This window comes from Onychomys torridus, chromosome 9 (genome assembly GCF_903995425.1).
Source record: "Onychomys torridus chromosome 9, mOncTor1.1, whole genome shotgun sequence".
NCBI classification, from domain to species: Eukaryota; Metazoa; Chordata; class Mammalia; order Rodentia; family Cricetidae; genus Onychomys; species Onychomys torridus.
Window position 1 is genome coordinate 110048686 of NC_050451.1, and position 19826 is coordinate 110068511.

Here is a 19826-nt window from a genome sequence, read left to right on the forward strand (position 1 = left end):
TAGGTAATTGCCTGCCTTTTCAGAGCTTATTTCTCCACTGATTCTGTTGGCTCTGGATTATCACACAGCTCTCTTAACCCTCAGGAGCTGCTGCTCTTGATCAAAAGAAAGAACAGCTCAATTTCCTTCATCAAATATCAAGTGTGAAATGTAAGTTAATATGTAAAATAAGGAATTTGACGTCAGTCATAAAAGCCACCCGCAAACAGGTGGCGAATGAAAAAATAAAACAAACAAAACCCAGACTGTCTAAGTCAATGAGAGATTTCCCAACCACCAGCAAACACTGGCTCTGACAGCTGGGGAGCTAATCTTAGTCAACACAAGCCCATTCACCTGGTCCCGTGAGACACTGTTCAAAAGGCTCAGCTCTCCTAGACACAGCTCTAATAGTCAGTTCCTGGAAACAACACAGAGGAAAGAGGTGACTGCTCCGAGGTGTGGGGAAAGAGGAAGTTTATTATAGATATGTGGGAGAGCATAGCCAGAGGCAGGGACATCTGATCTCGGAGAGTCTGGAGTGGGCTGACCCTGAGCCCTGTGAGGAGAGGAAGGGGGAGGGGAAGAGAGAGGGGAACTCGATGCAGCAGCCAGGGGGACCAAAAGAGAGTAGACAAAAAAGCCAGGTAACCAAAATGGTTGAATTATATAGGGAAGGGCTGCCCAGCCCATGGGCTGGAGAAGTTTAGGGTATGGGGTGCGGTATGGCAGCCAGAACGACCCTGTAATGGGTGGGGACTGAGGGATGCCAGAAGGACCTGGGAGCCAGGTCTGCTTTGATATGTTAAATAAGCACCTCAGCCATTTGTCCTGAGTTTGAAACCTATCAGAAGGGAAGTCAGGCTGTGCAAGATGGTACAGGCCCATAGTCCCAGCACTCAGGAGGGTGAGACAGGTGGATCAGGAGTTCAAAGAAACCCTCAGCTACTGAGTAAACTTAAGGCCAGCCTGAGCTACCAGAGACAGTGTCTTGCTGTGGGTGGGGGAAGGGGGCAGAGGGGGAGAGTCAGCCTGCAGCATAGCAAAACCTTTTAGCTAAATAAAAATGCATAGCATCGAATAACAAAGTTTATTTTGGAATATTCATTATAGGGAGAAACAAAATAGCACTTTTAAAAGCATTTTTTTTTTTTTTTTATCAAGTGCAGAGAGTACCTTTGGGATGTCATGGACACTCAGTAAACCATACCTATAAAGTACCCCAGGGCTCAGAGCACCTGGCCTTCTTAGCACTCACCATGTTGTTTCCATACTTGAGCACACTTTCATGAAGACCACATTTGCAAGAAGGCAATGAAGAGACTTGAAACTTCTAAGAGTGTTTTCCTGTGTGAGGTCAGACCATTCTTTACTGTAGTTGCTTATGACAATTGTATTATGTTTGAAGAAGCATTCTTTAAATGTTGTATAGTGAAGGACTAGAGTGTAAAATATCATAATTACTCTTTGTTGCTCATACTACATTTAATGAGTCCACTTAAGCCTGACAAAAAATGAAGTCCTTTCTGGAAACACCTTTTTGAATTGGGTTGGCTGTCTCCAGTACAGGCAGTGCCACCTGCATGTCAGCATTACTAGTCGGTACTTTCATCAAGTGAGCAAAGGTCATTTTTAGTGGGACAGAAAATGATTCAATAGAGTCATTGGTCTAGTCAACCCATCCAGTGATGACTGTCCATCTCCTTTGCTAAGTAGACACACTCAGACCTAGAATAGAATTTAAATGAAAACCAATCCCAGCATTGCATTTTACAGTTACAGAGAAACAGACTAAGGCTTTCAAACAGCCAAATGATCTATCCAATAACCTTACAGGAACTGCCCAGTGATAGATATCCTCAAGGCTGGGTAAGAGCTGACCGGACTCCTGTGCAAATGTTAGATTTGAGGAGATTCAAAGAAGCTATAGTGTCCTGTGGTATGCATTCCCCATTTGTGAAGCAGATGTTAAACTGCTTCCCAATTACAATGAAGGACCTGGTGGAAAGATGAGGCTAAGACCATTGAACTACAAAGAAGGGCTAGAGGTATGGAAATCTCCCAAGATCGACGTCTTGGAGAGGGAAATTATTCTAATGTAGAAAGGCAATCTCTATATGAGGACCACACCCTGGCTTTATACCAAATGGTAGCCTTGAATGCTTGGGACAGAATTGAAGAAGTAGAAAAGAAAATTGAGTTACTTACAGAATTTATACAGGGCCCAAAAGAACCCATCACTTATTTCTTACAAAGGCTATCTTCAGCAGTAAATAGAATGATACCAAATTCAGAAGTTAGACAGATAATAATTGAACCTCTGGCTTTTGAAAATGTTAATGCACAATGCAAAAGGGTAACTAGGCTGTTAAAGGCAAGATCAGCACCCTTGGAGGAATATATTGAATCTCATGACCATGATGACACTTCATTAGAAGAGGTGATTTCCAGAGGTTTGAAGAAAAATAGTAATGTCAGATGTTTCATTTGTGGTAAACAAAGTCACCTAAAAAGGGACTGTAAACAGGGCATTCCTAGAAATAATGTTTTTTCATGAAATAATCCCAACAAAACCCCTCTCCCTTCTGGAATATGCAGAAGGTGTGGTAAAGGCAGACATTGGACTAATGGATGTAGATCAACAAGGGACAGACAAGGTCATCTTTGCCTTTGCTGTCAAGAAACTTCCTGAGGGGCCTCTTACAGGCTCCCATGTCAAATTTGGTTCATTCATTTCCTGCCATCATGGAAGAAACACCTTCTAAGAATAATTAAAGAACCTAATGCCTATTGTAAGAAATCATGCTGCTCTGGGTGATAGAACAGTTTTAGAAAATAAAACAAAATTCAAGTAGAAACCATGAATCAAAATTGATAAAGATTAGATTGGGCCGGGCGGTGGTGGCGCATGCCTTTAATCCCAGCACTCGGGAGGCAGAGGCAGGCAGATCTCTGTGAGTTCAAGGCCAGCCTGGTCTCCAAAGCGAGTTCCAGGAAAGGCGCAAAGCTACACAGAGAAACCCTGTCTCGAAGAAACCAAAAAAAAAAAAAAAAAAAAAAAAAGATTGGAAACTCCCCAAAGTTAGGGTTGGAGAAGGGTTTTACTTTTGTCTTTAAGGAGAATGGAGGCTAAAGAATCTGAAGAACACTGGACAAATGAGACATCTGAAGAAAAAGGACAAATCATCCAGAAAAAAAATGTGCCATGAAAAAGATTTTCTGCAGTGAACCATGACCACACTTAACAGCATCTTTGAAGTCTCCAAAAAGATGATGGGTGGATCCCACAATGGCGATTCCATCAGGACAATGATAATGACAAACACCGCCCAAAGATCAACTTTGGACTACAAACTGCTCAGGACAATCTTGAGATGGCTAGCTGAGACGGTCCAGCCTCACAGACTACTCAAGCAAGGACCTGAGACAAGCCCTGCACTTTCCCATTATGCAGAGACTGGACAAATAAATGATACAGCCACCTCTCCTGGGACTTGACAATTAACCCAAACACTTTCTTTTTCAGGATTCCCTAAAGATGCCTTCAACCCCAGACAGCAGGAAGTGATTTTAAGAACACGATGCCCACATTCCCAAGACGTGGGGTGGGTAGTTTTTTGGTCATGTGGTGGGTTATAGATAATTGTCATTGTTTATAATGGTTGGTTACAAGTTGTTATTGTTAATAGTCAGGAAAAAGGCTAAACAAATGAGATTAGATTTAGGGTTTTTGTTTGAAAAAAAGGAAAAAGAAAAAAAAGAAGATATAGATATAAGATAAAAGGTAGATTATTGAATTTATGCTGAAAAAAAATAGAAATGATAGAAATGATGGATAAAGGGTAGATTATTGAATCTACCCGGAAAAGGAAAAAAACAAGAATACAGATATAAGATAAAAGGTAGATTATGGAATCTACTTTTTTCTTTCTTTTCTTTTCTTTTCTTTCTTATTTTCTTTCTTTCTTTCTTTCTTTCTTTCTTTCTTTATTATTTTTCTTTGTTTAGGTTTTTTTGAGACAGGGTTTCTCTTTGTAGCTTTGTGCCTTTCCTGGATCTCGCTCTGTAGACCAGGCTGTCCTCGAACTCACAGAGATCTACCTCCCAAGTGCTCGGATTAAAGGCATGGGCTACCACCGCCCAGCTGAATCTACTTTTTAAAAGCAACTATTGGTTTTAAATATTTTACATTAGATTGGATTTTTGTATATTGTATACAAACTTTGTATATTGGTACAAATTTGAGATTAATTTTGTTAGAAAATACTGTACATATATTTCTAAGCTTGTCCAAGGTGTTGTACCTATATAGCTCATCTAACAATGTAATACAAATTGCTAGTCCTTGAAAGTTATTATTACCAACTAATTAGGATATAAAGAAATGCAAGTTAGTATTCATCACCTATTATCAAACTTATAGTCAGGTTAGGTATGTTTTCAAGGTTAAACAAAAATATATTTTAGATAGAGATCTACAGAATATGGTATTTAAGATGTTTTAATAACATAGATTTTTTTTTTCTATTTTTATGACTGTGAGACACATCTGCTCCTGGCAGCACCAATCTACTTCAGAGAAGATGATGGGCATTGAGTTAACTTTCTTTGTGGCAAGTTAGCCACTGGAAAAGAAAATGCCCTGACCTCGACTGTTGACATTATGCTGTCCAAATGGACAAGGGGGGCACAAAGGACTGCTAGTCCTTACCAAGACAGAGTCTGTCAGGTATGCTAGGCCTATAGGCCAAAGATGGATGCCCTAACACTGCAGAGAAATCTTGGGTGACTGTCCAGGCAGCTAGCTGTTTCTGTCATTTCTCACATTTTTTGGAAGTCACTTGTTTGTACTTTTTGTTTACTTAGGTAATATTATTTCCTTCTTGGGTCTCTGAGGGAGTTGAAGATTAGATAGTTATAGTTTTCCTTGTTACTGAAGAAGTGTAAAGTGTATAAGATTGAAAGATATGTTTGGTTGGCAATACAAGTTAGGATAGAATGTGAATTAGTTACAACACTTTGGACTCACAAAAATAGGATAGATAATGGAGTATTTTCTCTGGATGTGTCAAATATTTATGGACTGGACATTGTTAATGTAACTCTTGATTGTATATATTGTATATACTTATTGTATATAGTTTTTCTTATATTAGTTATAACCTTCTTTTATTATTTTAGACAAAAAAAGGGGAAATGTGGTGATATATTGTGTATCCTAATAAACTTGCCTGAGGATCAGAGGACAGAGCCAGGCACCAGATTAGACATAGAGACCAGTCATGACACACACCCTTAATCCTATCACTCAGGAGGCAGTGTGAGTTCAAGGTCACACTGGAAACACAGTCAGGCAGTGGTGGCACATACACCTTTAATCCCCTAGTACTGGGAAGCACACACCTCTTTTATCGCAGGAAGTGACAGCAGGGTGGAGAAAGGTATATAACATGTGAGGACAGGAACTAAAGCAGTTCAGCTGTGACCCTTTTGGGTGAGGACTCAGAGGCTTTCAGACTGAGGAGTCATGAAAACAGGATCAGCTGAGGAGTTGGCAAGGAGAGGTTGGCTGTGGCTGCTCTGCTTCTCTGATCTTTCAGCTTTCACCCTGATATCTGGCATTGAGTTTTTTTATTATAAGACCATTTAGGATTTGAACAACAACTTTGTTATGCTGACTTACCATCATCCTGCCAGGCTGCCTCAAAGACAATGAACTGTGTCTTCACCTCACCCCTCCTCAACAGGCACTCTGGAAGCCTAAGCTTGTCCCTTTGTGGTGGTTTCTACTCAGGAAATGCTGCCACCTGCCTTTGGAGGACTCACAAGTTGAGCAAGGTTCTTTCTCAGGCAGCCTTGTAGCCTCTCCAGATCCTTCACCTGAAATCTGAACATGACCTGGGTGGGGATTGCTCTGAATCCATATCCTACCTGTGTAGTTGGAGAGCTTCTCTCCAGGTTCCACCAAGCCCCCGTGGTCCCACAACCCATGTATAAAATAATCATACAGACACTTATATTATTTAAACTGCTTGACCATTAGCTCAGGCCTACCATTGTCTAGTTCTTACTCTTATATTTAGCCCATTCTGTTAGTCTATACTTTGCCACATGGCTTGTGGCTTACCGGTGTCTTTACATGTTGCTTCTCATGGCAGTGGCTGGCAGTGTCTCTCCCCAGCCTTCCTGTTCCCAGCCTTCTCCTCTTCCTTGTCCTGCCTACCCTATCCTTCCTGCCTGGCTACTAGCCAATCAGCACTTTATTTATACAGAGTGATATCCACAGCATACCTGCATTGGTCCCAGCTGGCTCCCTGTCTGCAGGTTCTCCACAGGTTCCTTTCCAGATCTCTTCCTGTTTCTAGATGTTTCTACTCTGCATTTACTCAGCAGGAAGAATGGGCTTTTTCTACCCCAGATTAATCCCACCTGACAGACCGTCACATTCAGCTGTATCATTTCATATGCTTCTTTCCCAAACCTCAAGCTGCTTTCCCCATTCAGTGCTCTTCCTAGGGAGCTGCTTGTTTAGTTTTGTGCATTTTTTAAAGACAGTGTGTAACTCTGGCTGGCCTGGAACTCACTCTGTAGCCCAGGCTGGCCTCAAACACAGAGATCCACCTGCCTCGGCCTTCCAAGTGCTGGGATTACAGGCGTGCGCCACCATGCTGTGGAGGTTTGAATGAGAATTGGCCCCACAGGCTCATCTTTTTGGGCATTTGGTCTCCATGTAATGAGATTGTTCGGGAAGGAGTAGGAGGTTTGACCTTCTTGGAGGAGGTCACTGAAGGTGGGCTTTGAGGTTTCAAAAGATTGAGCCATTTCCAGTGTGTTTTCTGCTTCTTCCTGTTTGTAGATGCAGATAGAACTCTCAGCTACTGCTCCAGTGCATGCCTGCCTCCCTGCTGCCATGCCCCGCCATGGACTCTAACCCTCTGAAACTGTAAACCCCAAGTGTTCTCTCGGTTATCCTGGTCATGGTACCTCATCACAGCAATGGGAAATAACTAAGGCAAAGGTTGTTGCTGTGCTTTGTCAGAGACCACCCACTCGCTGGTCTTTGTGTCCCACTTTTCCTCCTTTACAAGTTTGTTCCTTAAGCTGTAGCTCCATAAACTGCATGTGCCCGCACCCCTGGGACCCCTGCAAAATCTGTCTGAATATGTTATGGCTTCAATGTCTCCACTAGCACATGCTGAAAAGAAGTTGCTTTTGTAACAGAATTAAGAGGTAGACTGTTTAAGGGGCAATTGAATCACAAGACCTCTGTCCTTTATGCCTGGAGTGGGTTATATTGGGGGAGTGGACCCCACTCTTCCTTCCCTGTCTCATTTTCTTTCTCTTCTGTCGTGATATAGCAAAACATGGAGACCCTGCACAGATGCCTGACACCTGTTCTGGACCTCCCAGTTGCAAGAATGGTGAGTCATATATACTGTTGTTTATAAATACCCAGCCCGGGGTGGGTCCAAGACACCTCAGATAGCTGATAGCTTGGTGGGTAGAGGTAACTGCCAGCAAGCCTGAGGAGTTCCATCACCAGCCCTAGTAGAACTCACATGATGGAAGAAGGGAACTGACTCCTGAAGTTGTGTTTTGAGCTCTACAAACCTGTCAGGGGCCCGTGTGCCCCAACCCTTATATTTAATATGGATGTAATTTTAAAAATTTAAAAAACCAAACTTAAGATTTCTGACAAACTTGGGACTCCCTGCCTCCAGTCTTAACTGTTTTCACTAAGTGTTCACTCCAGCTACTTTCTGTGCATTTACATATGTATCTGTGTGGGTAACGGTGGAGGTCAGCACACAAAACTGTTTGGTTTCGTTTTGAGTTCCAGAACTATTATTGAGAACCACGGCAACCCCTCTCAGAGCCTCATGTGATAATAGCCTTGCCCTCTGGAGCACAGACCACACAGACCAGTTGCTCACCGCCAGACTGCCAAATTGTAGTCAGAGGTCTGCTATTAACTGTGCTTGTGTTGAAAATATCATCGGACTGTCCAATCCCTGTCCACCCTCCCTTTCTGCTTGCTGGTGGTCCTGACTGGAACAGGAGGAGGCTGGGACCCTGAAAGTGAGTGGCAGCCGGGGTAGCGGTTTTCCAGGAGAGGTTTATCCCAGAATCTCAGACTTCAGTCATGAAAGCTGAAGTAATAGTGAAATAAGCCCGATAAAGTTGGCTTAAGTGCTTCCCGCTAGGTCTCCGAGTACAACAATTTGTCTTTTGCATCTAGCATAACTTTGATTTTGTTCACCAAGGGAAATCAAATAGGCCAGTGCCACTGGGGCTTCTAGCAGCCTCCTGGTGCTTAATAGTTGATGAGAGTATTAACTCTACGTGGGAGTTGAAAGAGAAGTAGGTACTTAGTGTTCCATTGCATTGTCACGCCTGCATGGTAATGGATGCTAATGACAACCCTGATGGTGCAGTCAGGACTGGTGTCCTCTGCACTCTGGCCCATAGCAAAGCACAGGATGTCCAGAGATGATAGCTCTGCGGTCCTTGTAACTGTAAAAGAAACAACCTTCCCAGAAGATATTTTTTCAAAAATGCAGAGATATCCTATTGTTTGGAAAAGCTGAACTGATAAAATCCCAGGCATCACTCAAGTTTCCTATGACAAGATATACTTGCATGTGCACATATACAAAAAGGCATGCATATTAGCTATCTATATAAAATATCTTTACATGGGATGGTTATGTTCATTATTTTTCAGCAGACAGGAAATCACAGAAATAACTCTGTCATGGCTGCATGTGTAGTTGAGTGGTAGAACACTTGCCTAGCATACCCAAGGCTCTGCACTTGATCTCTAGCAGAGCACCCCCCCCAAAAAAAAACCCTTGTGAATATTTTCATGTATATGGTCTTCCAGTCTCTCTCTCTCTCTCTCTCTCTCTCTCTATATATATATATATATATATATGACAGTTTCCTTAAGTGGTATAGCTGCTCTTGAACTAATGATCTTAATTTAGCCTCCCGAGTGCTGGGATTATAAATAAGGCCAGGTACCTCCATGGCCAGCTTAAACATGTCTTAGTCCAAGTCTTAACACATGAAAAGATTATTATTTCACCTACCCACATCTGCTTACATAAAAACAGTACTATCACCTCTACCCCACCAAAAAACGTCCCCACAGATGCCCCTTTGTAGTTATATCTGTCAGTGAGAACTCATGGTAGAACATAGGTTAGTAAAAATATGGGTTAATTTAAGTTGTAAAAACAAGCCTAAGCTAAAAGCCAAGCTTTCATAATTAATAATAATGTGGTCATTATTTGGGAGCTGGCTGGTGGGACTCGTTACATATGGCATCCAACATGGAGGCTTGACTATCCAAGCACAGGGCTGAGAAAGCTAGAAAACTTCTGACAAGGAGCTGGATGTGGATCCTAGTCTTGCAGTCTCCCCGGCGGGCCAAGTGTTGGATGACCTACAGAGCCAGCTGCCAGCACCATGTGCCTGCGCCATGTGCTGAGCTAAGCCTCACAGTGACTGACATGGCAGTTTAAGATTTGTCTCACGCAGTCAGAGAATGATGTAGGCACTTAGTAAAGCCAAATCCAGACACAGAAAACCTCTAAAAAAGGAACAGTATGTTTAAAAATGTGCTTGGATACTGAAGAAAAATAAATACAATTGGTATAGATAGTTATAGGAAAAATAGTTTAAAAATAATAAAGTAGAGTCTTTAAAGACAGAGTAAAGTAATATAAAAAGCATAAGCCACATAAGGATGGGAAATACACAGGATGTTTGGATCCTGTGTGGTGCTTTGTTGACGCTGAACTTTTTAAAATGCTAATGAACAAAAAAACAATAACTGCTGAGAGATATTGGATTGTGGAAACTGCTAAAGTAAACCAACCTATGTATCTTAAGAATGTCTTCAGAATGGAAGTCAGAAAATATGGTTGTTTTGGGGGAGAGGTTATGCCTTTGTTTCCAAAAGAGTTGTGGTTCTCTTCAAAATTAATAAAGATCAGATTTGATCAGGGGAAACCTCCTGAGGATCTTGTCTGCAGACATGAGGGAAAAAGCCAAAAAATACTACAGGACAGGTAATATATATGCTGATCCCTCAACACAGTAACATCTCTGAGACTGGATGAGACATGATAAGTCTTTATGGCTACAGAATCCTCATGACTTATTATTACATGCCATCCTTTCAATGTAGCATGGATAGAGGTTTGGTTATACAATCCAAACAGACTTTTAAAGTTGACAGATGCCTTTTACCTCCTCAAACACAGAAAAACAACAAATCATCTTTAGCTGACTTGTGTACACTGCATATTTCATACTTGTGTTAACGCAGATATGTATATTACCTTTGAAATGTTATGTGTTTTCAGGAAAAAAAGGACCAGATACTAATGAAGTAAGTAGTATAGGTGATCTAGCCTCACAGAATGCCTCTGTTGAAGTTTCCTCAAAATTTTGCATCTTGGGGTTGGGGATTTAGCTCAGTGGTAGAGCAAGGCCCTGGGTTCCACCCTCAGCTCAAAAAAAAAAAAAATGCGTCTAGAACAACTTCAAAGCTGTGAGTTGAGATGGTCTAGCTTCACAGACTATCCAGCCAATACTTCAGATAAGCTCTACACTTTCCCTTCACACAAAGACTAAACAAAAAATAATACAGCTAGTTTCTCCAGGACTTGACCATTATCTCAGTTTTCTCGGGGTCCCCTAAAGATAGCCCTCAGACAGCAGGAAGTAATATTAAGAATCCAATGCCCACATTCCCAAGGTAGGGTGGGTAGTTTTGATTTTTTGGTGTTTGTCATCATTAAGGGGGGTTGGTTGCAAATTGTTACTGGTCATGGTAAGGGAGGAAACTAAACAAGGGAGGTTAGATTCAAGGACCTCTTTCTGAAAAGAAAAAAGGGGGAAATGTAGTGGATAGCCATCCCAGCATTAGCCTGGAAGTTCCAACTCCCAATGAGGCTTCGGTAATGGTCACGCCCACAAGGCGGGACGGAGGAGGAAGCATAAGACCCAGGATTGGGAGGAGGGCTCTCTCTTGGTTCTGGGATGCTGGATGCAGGAGGTAGACTGAGCAGAGTTCTCCAGAGAACACCGCCAGACTGCGCCATACCTTTGCCAGACCCTACAACCTACCCCTTCATTTGTAAGTTACCCCACAAAATAAACCTCCCTTTTAACTACGTGGAGTGGCTTTAATAATTTCACCAATAGGGGAATATAGAAATTATAAGATAAGATAAAGATAAAATAAAGATTATTTAATCTTCTTTAAACTAAAAAGTAACTATTAATCTCAAATATTTTACATTAACATGTTTTTTGTATATTGATCAAATTTAAGGTTATTTTTGTTAAAACATACTGTTTCTATTCTTGTTTAAGATATTTTTGTATATTGATACAGATTTGAGGTTATTTTTATTACTATATATATTTTTTCTACTTTTGTTTAAGATATTGTACCTATGCAGCTCATTTAAAAATATAATGCAATGCCGGGTGGTGGTGGCGCACACCTTTAATCCCAGCACTTGGGAGGCAGAGGCAGGCAGATCTCTGTGAATTCAAGGCAGCCTGGTCTACAGAATAGGATCTAGGACAGGCATCAAAACTACATAGAGAAATCCTGTCTCCAAAAAAAAAAAAAAAAAAAAAAAAAAAAAAAAAACAAAAAACAAAAAAAAAACCCCTAAAACTAAAAAACAAAAAACAAAACAAAGTAATGTAATGTTTTAGTTCTTGAAAGCTATTAGGATAATAAAGAAAGACAGGTTGGTAGTTAGTGATCTAACAATCAAATCTGTGGCCATGTTAGGTGTGTTTTCAAGGTCAAACAGAGATATATTTTAGATAGATAGATGGTCTTCAAACACTTCAGAAGCCTACAGAATATAGCATTTAAGATGTTTTAATAACCCAAGACTTTTCAGGACAGTAAGACACATCTGCTCCTAGCAGCACCAATTTACTTCAAAAAAGGATGATAAGCATTGAATAACCTCCAAAAAGCTAGCCATTTGGGCAAGAAACTGTCCTTGCCTTCACTGCTGACAGTATGTTGTCCAAGCTCGATGAGCAGGACACAAAGGAAAATGACTGCCAAACTTTGCCAAGACAAGGTAGGACCATCCTTCAAAATTCCTGCTTTGTAAGACAGCCTATCAGATATTCGAGGCCTGCAGGCTGAAGTTGATGCCTCAACATTACAGAGGAACTTCAGGTGATTGTTCAGGCTGCCATATCTCTTTGTCATTTCTTGGTTTTAGAAGTTGCTTGCTCTGCATTTTCTGTTTACTCAGGTAACATATCTTTCTGGGGTCTTTGATGGAGTTAAAGACTAGATAGTTATAGTTACAGTTTTCCTTGTTACCAAATTCATAAAAGAAACTCACAAAAAAGGTATAAAGTTTATAAAATTGAGAGACATAAAAGTTTAAGTTGTTTATCTAAGAAAAATTATCAGGTCTAAAAAGATAGTTTTGGGTTGATAATACAAATTAGGATAGAAAGTAAATTAGGTACAAAACTTTTGACTCACCAAGGCAGGATAGATAATAAAGTAATTTCTCCAAATTTGCCAAATACAAATAGACATTATAAATGTAATTCTTACTTAGTAATTGTTCTTAATGTATATAGTTTTCTGTATTAGAGTTAAAACCTTTCCTTTTTATTTAGACAAAAAAAGGGCAAGTGTTGTTGAATATTTGTACAGTGTGTGAAGATGTATTGCTGTGATTGGTGTATTAAAGAGCTGAATAGCCAATAGGTAAACAAGATGTATAGGCGGGACTTCTGGGCACAGAGAGAGGAAGTAGGAGATGAATCTAGGCACAAAAGAGATGCAGAATGAGTCAGACACACAGAATGGGATAGAGGTAAAAGCCACGTGGTAGAATGTAGATTAATAAAAGTATGGGTTAATTTAAGTTATAATAGCTAATTGAAAACAAGCCTAAGCTAAAGGCCAAGCTTTCGTAATTAATAATAAGTCTCTGGTCATTATTTGGGAGCTGTCTGGCAGGGCAGAGAAGGACTTATTACAAGAACTTCTCATCTGCTCTCTGGTTGTGACAGTTTCAAGTTTATCAAATTAGCATATTGTCAGCTATGGTGGTGAATACCTTTAGTCCTAGCACTTGGGAAGCAGAGGCAGGCAGTTCTTTATGAAATTGAACCCAGCCTGCTTATACAGAGTTCCAGGCAGGCCAGGACTACATAGTGAGGTCCTGGGAGGGGAAAGGGAAGATCATGTGACTGGGATTAGAGTATGTAGCCTCCCAGGACCACAGTCTTTTCCATAGTGTATATGAGAGATTTCAGGATGTGGTGTACAGTAATGGTCAACCCTTTTTATTGCTGACTAATGTCCTAGTAGTTTTTTTGTTTGTTTGTTGTTGTCAACTTGATAACAAGCTAGAGTCAAATGGGAAGAGGAACCTCTACTGAGAAAATGCTTCAGACAGGCCTGAAAGCAATCTGAGAGGCATGTTTTTAATTGCTAATTGACAGAGGAGGACCCAGCCAGCTGGGAGGGAAGCACCCTCTCAGCATGTGGTCCTGGGATTATTAGAAAGCAGGCGGAGCAAGCCATGGGAACAATGAAGTAACCATTATTCCTCCATGGTCTCAGCTTTAGTTCCTGCCTCCAGGTTCCTGTCTTGGCTTCTGCTGATGATAGTCTAACCTGTAAGCCATACAATAAAATAAACCCTTTCCTCTCCAGGTTGCTTTTGGTCATGGTCTTTATAACAGCAATAGAAAGCAGACTAAGACAATGAATATATGAATGAATAACATTATATTAACACACTGTAGTTTATTGACAGCTTAAAAGAGATTCTGATTGTCTCCTGCTTGGGTAGTTATGAGTAAAGCTGCCACAGACCTTTGGTGTAAATTTTATGCCTAAATAAGTTTTAGTTTCTCTGGGGTTTAAATACCTACAAGTGAGATTACCAGCTTCCATAGTAAGTGCATATGCAACTCTGTGAGAAACTACTGTCCTGTTTTACATTCTCTGCAGCAATACATGAGACTGTGGTGTTTCCAACCTTGTCATCGCTCGGTTGTCAGCATTCTAACAAGTGCATAAAGGTATTTCATCAGGTTTAAAACTATTTTGATTTGCATATACAAATTATAGAACGGGTGGGTTACTATGACATTCTTCTATATCTCACAGTGATTTTGTTTGCACTTCTGTTATCTAGTGACACTGATCATCGTCTCTTGAACTTATGTACCATCTGTACACCCTTTTTGAAAAAATTGTCTGTTCAAATCTTTAACTTTTTTTTAAAGACAGGGTCTCACTATGTAGCATTATAGCCTGCATGCTGGCCTGAAACTTATAATCTTCCTGCCTCAGCTTACTAAGTGCTGGATTCCTATAGGGTTTTAAGGTCTCATATTAGGAGGCTAGAAGATAACTCAGTGAAGAAAGTACTTTCTATGCATGTATAAGGACCTGGGTTTGAACTCCCAACACCCACATAAAAAGCCAGGGTTGAAGGAAGGGAGGGTGGCCAGGCACGGTGGTGCATGCCTTTATTCCACAGGCATATACACGTGTTCCCACACACATTTGAACATGCACACAGACACACACACCACACACATATACATACACACAAAACAATACAGTGCAATAAAATAAAAAGGCTTTAATCTGTAGTGAAGGACTTTGTCATGGCTGAGGATGTAGCCCAATTAGTAAAGGACTTACCTACAGTGCACAGAGCCCTGAGTCTGATATCCAGCATCGTATACACCAGGGATGGTGACACACACCTTTAATCTAAGCACTAAGGATGTGGAGGCTCAGCTATACACCAAGTCTGAGGCTAGCTTGAGCTACATGAAAACTGTTTTAGAAAGTCTTGTTGCCAGGTGGTGATGGTGCATGCCTTTAATCCCAGCACTCAGGAGGCAGGGACAGGTGAATCTCTATGAGTTTGAGGCCAGCTTGGTCTACAGAGCGAATTCTAGGACAGGTTCCAAAGCTACACAGAGAAACCCTGTCTCAAAAACAACAACAACAACAACAAGTCTTGTCATCCATCCATAGCTGTAAAAATACACTATATATTCAAAATTGATATATACACTTATAATGCCATTGTACATATTAGATATATTGACTCTTTTGATACAGTGATTTCACATGTTCATTTCCTTATCAGTTATAAAAGAATGACATGGATCTATTAGTATTGCTATGGTCTCAGGTATTGTGGTTTGAATAGGAATGGCCCCCATAGGCTCATATATTTGAATGCTTGGTCATTAGGGAGTGGCACTATTAAGAGATATATCCTCATTAGAATACATATGGCCTTGTTAGAAAAAGCATGCTCCTGGGGGTGAGCTTTGGAGTTTCTCTCTCTCTCTCTCTCTCTCTCTCTCTCTCTCTCTCTCTCTCTCTCTCTCCCTGTTGCCTGCCAATCCTACATGCCACCTGTACCATGTGGAGGGAGGTAGGGTGTGGTGGTTTGTATAAAAATGACCCACATAGGCCAATAAGGGAGAGGCACTATTAGGAGGTGGGACTTGTTGGAGGAAGTGTGTCACTAGGGGGCAGGCTTTGAGGTCTCAGATGCTCAAGCCAGGCTCAGTGTGGCAGTCTCTTCCTGCTGCCTGTGGATTCAGATGGGAAACTCCCAGCTGCCTCTTTAGCACCATATCTGCCTGTTACCATGCTTCCTGCCTTGATGATAATGGACTAAACCTCTGAAATTGTAAGCCAGTCCCAATTAAATATTTTCCTTTATAAGAGTTGTTGTGGTCATGGTGTCTCTTCACAGCAATAGAAACCCTAAGACAGGTGTATCTTACTCACTTTGAGCAGAGTGGCAGATGTCTGTCTAGACACAAGCATCACCAACAATGTAACAGCTGAGGCCTCCCACCCTCCTATTTTCTACCTCTTCCTGATTCACATGGTAACTTCCTGGGGCTGGAGAAATGGCTCAGCAGTTGAGAGCACTTGGTTCTGAGCACCCATGTCAGTCAGTTGGCTTACAACTGCCTGTAATGCCAGCTCCAAGGAATCTAATTCCCTTACCTGCATACAGGTGGCATGTTCCCAATACAGAGATACAAACAGATACACACATACACGTAAGTAAATACAAGTGTTTTTAAGGGGATTGCACAGCTTGGGTTTGCCTGTTTCTGAACCTTACATAAGCAGGTGAGTGTTTTTGTTGTCTTACAACAATGCTTGTGAGCCTGATGTGTGTTGTATTATTTAATAGTAATCTGTTCTTTTGCTGTCTAGTGTTTTATCCACCTTAAAGATGAATGTCTGAGTTCTATTTAGGTGAATACATCTTTTGGTGAATAAGCTTTTAGAGGGAGGAATAGAAATTCTGAGTTGTAGAATATGCATGCCAAGCAAAATTTCCAGATGTGTATATTCTTGATGGGCAGGCACCCTGCCACTGAACTGTCTCCCTAACAGTATTCACAGTTACATTCTCACTCACAGTGTATACTTCTGTTCTACGCCCTTGTCAACTTTTGTTGTGCCAGTCTTTAAAGTATTAGTTATGGGACTAGAGAGATGTCTTAGTGGTTAAGAGCACTTGCTTTCCTTGCAGAGGATCACTCACAACTGTTGTATCTCCAGCTCCAGGGAATTCAACACCCTCTCCTGCAATCTTCAGGCACTTGCATTCACATCTGCATACCCCCATCCATACACATATACACATAATGAAAAACAACAATACTTAAGAAAACCAAATACTTAAAATATTTTAGTTGTGTTTGTTCTATAGTTCTGTGTCAGTGAAATTTTAATTTGTAATTCGGCTGAACAATGAGGTGGAGTGTGTTGTTTTTACTGACACTGATGGTATAATTGTGATAAGACTGTCCTAATGACTTGCTGTTTTCTTTTTGGTGGTCATTTTGAAATAGATTGATTTGTGCACAGGGATTGCATTAATTATATGTTATGCTGCTGAAGATTGAATTCCTAAGGTCACAGGAGAATACAAACAGAATACTGATGTTACTGCTCACAGCCTCACTTATAAGATGAATTATTTAAAACTTTGTAACATGATCCCAATCTGAGATTGAGTGTTGGCATTAATTCAGTGGTCTGATAGTTTTAGATGCATCAAGAAAAAGGCATGGAGCCAGGTGGTAGTAGTGCATGTCTTAAATCCTAGCACTCAAGAGACAGAGGCAGGAGGATTCCTTAGTTCAAGGCCAGCTTGGTCTACAGGACAGCCATGACTACACAGAGAGACCCTGTCTCAACAAATCAAAAAGAAAAAAAATGAAAGAAAAGAAAAGGAAAGAAAAAGACATGGACTTCTGAGGTGTGATCCTCAATTGTAGAGCATTTTTTTCCAGGGAGTGTGATGCCTTGAATTCATCTACATACTTTATTCCTCAAAAGGTACAAAGAAGGCCGGGCGGTGGTGGCGCACGCCTTTAATCCCAGCACTCGGGAGGCAGAGGCAGGCGGATCTCTGTGAGTTTGAGGCCAGTCTGGTCTCCAAAGTGAGTTCCAGTACAAAGAAAAAGGCATCAGTTTCTAGTGGTACATAGGACTGAATGTCTGATGAGTTTCCTGCCCAGGTGCTACCTGGGTAATACCTTGCTGAGAGAGAAATGCAGCTACTGCTATGAGGAGCTGGATTGGCCAGTTGGTCTTGAAATTCTTCCCTTCTATCCAGTCCCACAGGGCATGAGCATCAGACAATGTCACTCTAACCTCGATGAGTCAAGACCAAAATACACTGTCTGTAATCATACCTAAGTAGCACCCCAAACTCTCAACATTGTCCAAAGCACAAATGATCAACAGATACCATCCTTTGTAGGCTGCTGTTTTTGAACCAATCACAGTGGCAGCCTTGGGCTCATCTGGCTTCCATTTATATCGGATGTGTTACAACTGGGCAAATTTAACACTCAACCTCAGATCAGAATAGACTTTTAAGTGGCATATGGTTTGTCTTATAAGTAAGCCAATGGATAATAATGTGAGACCTCTTAAGAATTACACCTGCTCCCTGACAAGAGCCAATCTAGAGCAAAACTCTGTTTCTTAAAGTATTCCCCCAGACCATGCAGCTCAGGCTCCAGTCCTGAATGCCGGTTATAACACCCCTTACCAAGAGTCTCTGTCTGCAGGCTATAACAACATACCCACAGGATGCCCCAGATGACTGGAGCGCCTTGACTTTGGGGCTGTGTGACAATCAGACTATGAGCTTGTCTAACACTAAAAACAGATTGACTTCTTGTTGCAGGATATCTGTACACTGTGTGAAGATGTATTGTTGTGATTGGTTTAACCAAATGCTTAACGGCCAATAGCTAGGCAGGAGAGACTAGGCGGGACTTCTGGGCAGAGAGAGGACTGCAGGAGGAAGACTCTAGGTGCACAGGAGGCAGCGAGACAGGGAGGGAGTCAGACAAATGGAATGAAGGAGAGGTAAAAGGCTACATGGCAGAACATAGATTAATAGAAACAGGTTAATTTAGGTCATAGGAGCTAGTTGGGAACAAGCCTAAGCTGAAAGCCAAACTTTCAAAATTAGTAATAAGTCTCCATGTCATTATTTGGGAGTTGGCAGTCCCAAAAGAAAGAAAGTCCAACTACAACTTCTTCTGAGTTTATTTGAGCTACACATTGGAACTGATGGATAAATACAATGACAATTTATCAATTTATTAAGAAAGAAAATCCCAGAAAGGTTTATAGAGACAGAAAGTTAGTGGTTTCTGGTACTGTGTGTCAAAAAGAAGACGAGATGTCAAAGAGCATGAGGGATCCTGCTGGAGTGATGGAAGTGCCCTAAAACCGATTACAGTGCCTGCTATACAACTAGAAGTCATGAATAGTTATAATGTGTGGATTGCATGATACCTCAATAAACTTGTTTACAAGTAGTTTAAAAGTAAGTAATATTTTTCCCCTGAGACAGAGTTTCATTGTGTAGCCTTGGTTGCTCTGGAACTCACTCTGTAGACCAGACTGGCCTTGAACTCACAGAGATCCACCTGCCTCTGCCTCCCCCGTGCTGGGATTAAAGGTGTGCTCTACCACTACCCTGCACAAATAAGTAATATTTTAACAAACTTGTTCACAACAAAAACAATCAGAGAGGAGAGGTGCTTGAATTTAGCATTCTAAATTTTAAACAGACATTTCAATGGGTCAAAGGCAGAGCGAGCAGAATTAGTATCAGGGATAAGTTATATTCTTCTACCTCATAGCACTCCACCACCTGACACTTTGGTTTGCTCCTGTGGTTTTCATTTTTCCAGGTTATGCTGACCAAATAATCCCTCTGTGTAAGTCCCATGTTGACTTACAAGCCACCAGGTTACTTTTGTATCGCTGTGACAAACACCATGCCCAAGGCAACTCACAAAAGAAAGCATTTAATTTGGGGCTCACCATTTCACAGTAACTATTATGGTGGGGAGCATGTGGCAGGTAGGCAGGCCTGGCACTGGAGAAGTGGCTGAGAGCTTACATCCTTCTGCACAATTAGGAGGCAGAGAAAGGAAGAGCGAACTGGAAAGGGGTAGACTTTTGAAACCTCAAAGCCCACCCTCCATGAAAGTCTCTTCCAACAAGGGCACACCTCCTAATCCTTCCCAAACAGTTCCACTAACTGGGGACTATTGGTGAAACTATTAAGGCCACTTCACATAGTTAAAAGGGAGGTTTATTTTGTGGGGTAGCTTATAAATGAAGGGATAGGTAACAGGGTCTGGGAAAGGTATGGCGCAGTCCGGCGGTGTTCTCTGGAGAACTCTGCTCAGTCTACCTCCAGCGTCCAGGGTCCCAGAACCAAGTGAGACCT

At 41.3% G+C, this 19826-nt stretch overlaps 1 protein-coding gene across 3 annotated transcripts in view; it reads left to right on the top strand.

Moving 5' to 3' along the window:
- LOC118590873 (putative mitochondrial import inner membrane translocase subunit Tim8 A-B) overlaps window positions 1-19826 on the top strand; it is an 84627-nt gene that overhangs the window by 61918 nt on the left and 2883 nt on the right. For all 3 annotated transcript variants that reach the window (XR_004945866.1, XR_004945867.1, XR_004945868.1), the window contains one exon: window positions 7338-7400. The gene's annotated coding sequence lies outside the window, so the exon portion shown is untranslated. The remainder of the gene's footprint in view (window positions 1-7337; window positions 7401-19826) is intronic.